This window comes from Mobula birostris, chromosome 10 (genome assembly GCF_030028105.1).
Source record: "Mobula birostris isolate sMobBir1 chromosome 10, sMobBir1.hap1, whole genome shotgun sequence".
Lineage (NCBI taxonomy): Eukaryota > Metazoa > Chordata > Chondrichthyes > Myliobatiformes > Myliobatidae > Mobula > Mobula birostris.
Window position 1 is genome coordinate 58,642,974 of NC_092379.1, and position 7,672 is coordinate 58,650,645.

The window sequence follows — 7,672 nt, forward strand, 5'->3', positions numbered from 1 at the left end:
AGTGGTAATGGAAATAATTTTCCCTCTCAGTACAGCTTTCAATGTATCCCATAAGATCACTGGTGATGTTTCTCCCGTGTCATTAAGGTCTAGGTATTCTTTGATTTCTCCCCTTAATCTCTCCATTACTTTCGGGTTATTGAGTATATGTGAATTTAACCTCCATAGTGTTTTCCTCATTTTCCTTTCTGGGATTAGAGACATAGAAACTGGGCTATGATCTGACAGATCAATTGTTACAATATTACAGTTTTTTATCCTGAGTCTATCTGTATTAAAGATAAAGGAATAGTCTATCCTTGAATAGGCTGAATGAGGGAAAGAGTAATGTGTATAATCTTTACTAGTGGGGTGTAATTCCCTCCACACATCTATAATTCCCAACTCCTCCATCAATAAGTTCATTTTCCGAGTCAGAGGTTTATTCCGAGTAACTATTCTTGAAGAATCTAATATAGAATTTAATCTAATATTAAAATTCCCTCCACAAATTACTACCCCTTGAGAACTGATCATTAGGTCAAAAATGTGTCTATAAAATGACCATTCACAACTTGGAGGAGCATAAGCATTCAGCAATGTTATTTCTGTACCTTCTATTCTTCCTGCAATTTTTACAAATCTTCCATTTTTGTCTTTAGTCTTTGAAATATGTTCATAATTAAGAGTACTTGATATTAAAGTAGCTACCCCTCTTTTGTGGCTCAGTTTATATGATGAATAAAATACATGCTTAAAGCCCATTCTTTTTAATTTTCCATGTTCAGATTGGCTCATATGTGTTTCCTGGAGGAAAGCTATTTGTGCCCTCTCTTTTTTCAATTTAGACATAATCTTATTTCTTTTAATTGGATTCAAAACCCCATTAACATTATAGGAAATTATTTTTACCAATTCAATTTGCATTTTTCTTTAGTAGAAAAAAAACACTCTCCTTTTCCAACCAAACAGTAAGCAATCCCTTCTCAACAGTAAACCAAAACAACACCCTAGACATTTTTGAACGCATAACATTTGAAAATTTTTCCCGACTTCCCACAGTGAGGCCTGAGCACTGACCCGCCTCAGTTCAGAGGGATAACCTCTATCTTCACCGTGTTAAAAGGCCCTCAGCAGTTTGAATAATCATAGAGAATTTTCTCCTATTTATATCTCGACCATATTGCTATCATTCAAGTTATTCCGTCTAGTTTATTTTCAGATACCAGCTTTCATTTTACCTTTAAGTCCGATTTACTCTTTTCAGTCATTTCTCTTAATTAGTCTGTATTCTCTGTACATTCGCGTCTGAATATTTGCAGCTTTTCCTTGTAGTTTGACACTTTGGTTCGTGTGGAGCGTCCTCGCCACACTGGCTGCCACAACTTCTGCTGAATCCTCTCCAGTAGCGACTCCGGTTGGGTGATAACTTTAATAGGTGGTCCCCGGTCCGCCAAGTCCGACGTTGCCTCCTCCACCGTAGCATAAGTTTTGACCCTTCGTCGTAAAAGACTCTCAGCCGAGCTGGATACAGGGTCTGAAATCTGATGTTGTTTTCCTTCAGGACTCTCCGTGTTTCCGCATATTCCTTCCGTCTGGCAAGGATCCCCGGTGCATAATTGTGGTCTAAACTGATTTTACAGTTGCTCCACATGAAACCTTTCTTTTGCCATGCCCATTTAAGCACCTCTTCCTTCATTCTGTAACTGAGAAATCTGACCAGAATCGATCTGGGCTGGGCGCCTGCTGGAGGCTGTGGTGCCAACGCGCGGTGAGCCCTTTCTATCTGTAGGTCTTTTGTGGCCGGTATATCAAGGTTCTCTCTAAGCAGCTTCTCCATGAAGGGAATCATCAATCCGGGTTTACCTTCAGTTCCTTCGGGAACACCGTAGGTCCTCACATTTTCCCTTCTTGAGCAGCCTTCTTGGTCTATGAGCTTCCACTGGAGCTGGTCTTGCAGCTTCAGCATTTCTGCTATCACTTTCTCTGCGTTTTGTAGCTTCTCTTCAATTCCAACAATCCTTGCTTTGGCTTCATCTATCCTCGAGTTAGTTTTTACTATTTCTCCTTTAATATCCTCCAGCTGTTTGTTGTTATCTTGTCGGAACTCACGAATCTCTCCAAGAATCAAAGACAGAGTCACCGATTCCTGCTCATTATTTCCATCCTGGCTTGCCGCGGGGGAGCTAGGCCCGTCGCCTTGCTGCGTCTCTTTATGTTTATCAGCCTTCGGAGCGGACTTTTTAATCTTGTTCTTAGACATCATCCTTGCCCCTTTTATTAATATAGTTATACAATATTAAGTATTTGTCTAAATTTGATTTTGAGGCAGTTTACCTTCTTTTTGGCCGAGAGACCTTTTCCTTACGCTGCCATTCCCTTGATCTGATGCGTCATTTTTTTTCGAGTTTTTAGATTTATGGAATCTGAGCTCCGCTTCTATGAAGATTATCCAAGAGAGATAATGGAACAAAGATCAAAATTTGCCTTGGTAACAAAACAAGCATATGATAAAAAAAAATTTCCGTCTCTGAGGTACCCAACAAGAATTAAAATTTTCCCTGCTAATTCTCCTCCTCAAACTTTTTTTGATCCAAAAGCTGCACTGGATTTTGTTCAGGCTTTACCCGCCGCTGCCGCTGTTGAATGATCCATCTGAAAGGCTGTTTGGCTATTAGTATATTATTCATATTTTGGAAAGAAGATTTATGAAGGTCACTTGTATATTTCATCGAGAGACTAATTAAAGAAGACAGAGAGTTGTTCTTTATTGCATATTGTTGGTTTTCCTTTGGAAAGATTTATGGTTTAAGTATCTCTGTTTAAATGATCTCTGGACATTCTACGACTGAGGGAAGAAGATAAGGTGATTTGTTCCTTTAATTTAATACTCGGTTTGTTTCCTTTTTTTAATCAGCTAATTGGTAGTTTTTTCCTACTAGTAGGGCTTTTTATATTTTTTCTGTTTTATTATAACATTCTATAATTGAATTTAAAGCTTTTTTAGGGTATTAATATTAAACTTAAACACGGCGCTGGTTTTTCTCTCTGAGATAACATTACTTTGGCTCTTTCTTGTTTATTAGTTGATGGAATGTAAATACCTTTTCTTGCTGAGACTTTATTGCCTTTTTCACAAGGTCACTCTACTTTTTTACTAACTGGGGGGAAGGAAAAGAAAACACAGACAGAGCAGTCAGCAGCTTTGAATTCTATCGTAGATCGCTTGCCTCTTTTGGGTTTCCGGGTGTGGGTGGGTGGGTTTAGAGTTAGGAGTTTTTTCCCATTGGGTGGTTCCAGAGTGTGCGTGTTTTTTATTTGGTTGTATTCTTCATCACCGCCACCTTTGATCATCCTGTATTAGTATGTGCTTTGTGCATGTATAAAGTAGAATGAAATTATAGTATGGTGTTCAAACGTATTAATATAATAAGTTGGAATGTACGTGGTTGGAATCATCCTATTAAACGAAAGAAGACTTTTAAAATTATTAACCGATTCCAACCTGATATAATTTTTGCTCAAGAGACACATATCAGGGCGGGAGATCAAAATAGATTTTTTAGATGGTGGAATGGTTTGCAATTCCACTCTACTTCTCAGAGTAAAACAAAAGGCCTGTCTATTTTCATAAAACCTAATATATTTATTCAAGAGGATATTGAATCAGTTTCTAATGGTAGATTTTTAATTGTTAAAGGAACAATCTGTAACAGAAAAGTTGTTTTGGTTGATTTGTGTGGTCCTAACTTAGATGATCCTATTTTTTAAAAAGGTATTTGCTTTACTGCCTGACTTACATGAATATATGCACATAATGGGTGGGGATTTTAATTGCTGTTTAAATCCTATGATTGATAAGAGCTCAACCAATCAGCGACTTCCAAATCGATCCGCGTCATTCATTAATTCCTTTTTGATTGATTTTGGGTTGATTGATTTGTGGAGGTATCTTCATCCCAATAATAGAGAATATTCTTTCTTCTCACGTTTATAAAAAATATTCGAGGATATTATAATCGATCCCCGCTTCTTGCCTAGTGTTAAAACTTGCGGATATGATGCTATTGATATATCTGATCATGCGCCTCTGAGTTTGTCTTTTGAATTTGATGATGTCATTCTTGCCCGCCCACCTTGGTGCATGTCTCAGACATTATCGCAAAACTCTGACTTTGTCAGTTTCATTGAAACCCAGATAAAAGAATTTTTTCTTTTTAATGATATAGGGGGTATGTCTAAATTAGTTATATGGGATACATCTAAAGCATTTTTATGTGGTCAGATTATTTGTTATTCAGCTAAACTTAAAAAACAAACTAAAGCAGAATTAGGGAACACACATCAAAGTTGCTGGTGAACGCAGCAGGCCAGGCAGCATCTCTAGGAAGAGGTATGTCGACTGTACCTCTTCCTAGAGATGCTGCCTGGCCTGCTGCGTTCACCAGCAACTTTGATGTGTGTTGCTTGAATTTCCAGCATCTGCAGAATTCCTGTTGTAAAGCAGAATTAGATAGAATTTCAAAACAAATTAAAGATTTAGATAATATTTATGCAATTTCCCCCAATACTGATTTATTTAAACAAAGGGTGGAACTTCATTCACAATATAACCTGTTATTAACTCATCCCATTGAAGGTTATTTACTCAAGTTAAAGAGCCAATTTTATATGTCTGGAGATAAAAATAATAAACTGCTTGCATCTCAATTAAAAATGGCTGCTGCCAAAAGGCAAATCATGAAAATTTGTAGGAAAGATGGTACCTTAGCTCAGGAATATGAAGAAATTAATAAGATTTTTCAAGATTTTTATGCTGAACTATATAAATCTCAAGTCCGTTAGATTCCTCTAAAATGAATGCTTTTTGACGAAAGATTGGTTTTCCTAAAATCTCGGCTGAGGATCAAAAACCTCTCGATGCTCAAATTACTGAAGCCGAAATTCATAAAGCTATTTTTTCAATGCATTCTGGTAAGTCCCCAGGACTTGATGGCTATCCCGTAGAATTTTATAAAAAATTTGGAAAGTTGCTCTCTCCATATATGTTGGAAATGTTTAAGGATTCTTTTGTGAAAGGTGACTTACCCTCTACTTTTTATGAGGCTTCTATTTCTTTAATTCTTAAAAAAGATAAAGATCCTACTGACTGTGCTTCATATAGACCTATTTCATTACTGAATGTTGACGCTAAAATTTTGTCAAAGATAATGGCCAATTGGTTGGAGAATATTTTGGGTAAAATTATTTGTAAAGATCAAACAGGCTTTATAAAGGGTCGTTATTCCTTTTCAAATGTTCGGAGACTACTTAATATTATATATTCATCCTCTTCTAAAATTCCACAATGTGTTGCATCTTTGGATGCTGAAAAAGCGTTCGACCGAGTCGAATGGAAATATTTATTCAATGTTTTAGAAAAATTTGGCTTTGGTGTTAATTTTAATAATTGGATTAAAATGATATATGAAGCCCCTATTGCCACTGTTGTTACTAACAATTGTAGGTCTCCTTTTTTCAGCTTTCACGGGGGACAAGGCAAGGCTGTCCATTAAGTCCTTTGTTGTTTAATTTAATATTAGAACCCCTTGCTATTGCTCTTCATGAGGCTAAAAATATCCATGGGATCTTTGTGAATGAGACCATGCATAAGGTCTCTCTTTATGCTGATGATTTATTGGTTTATATATCTAACCCTGACGAATCCATTCCTGCCCTGTTAAAATTATTTAATGAATCTGGAGGTTTTTCAGGATATAAAATAAATGTTAGTAAAAGTGAATTGTTTCTTTTAAATGATTCTGTCTCTATATATGATAATATTCCTTTTAAGGTTTCAGACTCTTTTAGATATTTAGGTATTATAATTACTAAAAATATAAGGATCTTTATAAAGCTAATTTTGTTCCCTTAGTAGACTCTATGAAGTGTTTATTTAGTAGATGGAGTCCACTTACATTTTCACTTGTTGGTCGTATTCATATAGTTAAAATGATGATTTTACCGAAATTTTTATATTTATTTCAGAATATTCCTGTTCCTGTTCCTGTTTTTTTGACTAGGAAGTTTTTTGATCGGATTGATTCTATTATTTTATCTTTTAGTTGGAATAATAAAAGACCAAGAATTAGTAAATGTCATTTACAAAAATTGAAAAAGGATGGAAGTCTTGCTTTGCCTAATTTTAGGATGTATTATTGGGCTGTTAATCTGCAGTATATATCTTTTTGGTTATACTGGGTTGATAAGAGTGATCGGCCAATTTGGGTAGACCTGGAACTAAAAGTTGTAAAACAGTTTTATTTAACCTCGTTATTGGGAGCTCCTTTACCTATGCAATTAGGTAAAGTTGTTAATTTAAACCTATATCCTGTGATTAAGTATTCTTTACAAATTTGGCTCCAGTTCCACAATTTATTTAATCTTAAAAAATTTAAACCTTGTAGTTTAATTTACCGAAATTACTTTTTTAAGCCTTCTTTGAGTGATCCAATTTTTTTACTTTGGAAAAATAAAGGTATTAATTATTTTTTGGATTTATTTAAAGAAGATAGATTGATGTCCTTGGAACAATTAATTGATAAATATTCTCTTTCACACTTTCTGCAATACCTTCAAGTTAGATAATTTTTACAAAAATATTTAAGTAATTTCCCTTACATATTGGAGGCTGACCTGTTAGATACTATTATGAGTATGAATGCTTTGATTAGGGGTTCTATTGGAAGAATTTATAATTTATTATTACAATGGGATAAGCGTCCTTTATCTAAGATTAAACAAGATTGGGAAAAGGAACTTAATTTGACTTTTATGATGGAGGATTGGATGCGGATATTGAAGTTGGTTAACTTTTCTTCAATTTGTGCTAGCCATTCATTGATTCAATTTAAAATTGTACATCATTATCATTTGACAAAGGAGAGACTTTCTAAAATCTTTCCTGATGTTGATAGTCATTGTGATAGATGTAAAACTGAGATAGCTACACTGACACATATGTTTTAGTCTTGTTCTATATTGGAACAGTTCTGGAAGTTGGTTTTAGACCATAAGACCATAAGACAAAGGAGCAGAAGTAGGCCATTCAGCCCATCGAGTCTGCTCCGCCATTTAATCATGAGCTGATCCATTTTATCCTATTTAGTCCCACTGCCCCGCCTTCTCACCATAACCTTTGATGCCCTGGCTACTCAGATACCTATCAATCTCTGCCTTAAATACACCCAATGACTTAGCCTCCACTGCTTCCCGTGGCAACAAATTCCAAAGATTCACCACCATCTGACTAAAAAAATTTTTTCGCATTTCTGTCCTGAAAGGGCGCCCTTCAACCCTGAAGTCATGTCCTCTCGTACTAGACTCCCCCATCATGGGAAACAATTTTGCCACATCCACTCTGTCCATGCCTTTTAACATTCGAAATGTTTCTATGAGGTCTCCCCTCATTCTTCTAAACTCCAAGGAATACAGTCCAAGAGCAGACAAACGTTCCTCATATCTTAACCCTCTCATTCCCGGAATCATTCTAGTGAATCTTCTCTGTACGCCCTCCAACATCAGCACATCCTTTCTTAAATAAGGAGACCAAAACTGCCCACAGTACTCCAAGTGAGGTCTCACCAGCGCCTTATAGAGCCTCAACATCACATCCCTGCTCCTATACTCTATTCCTCTAGAAATGAATGCCAAC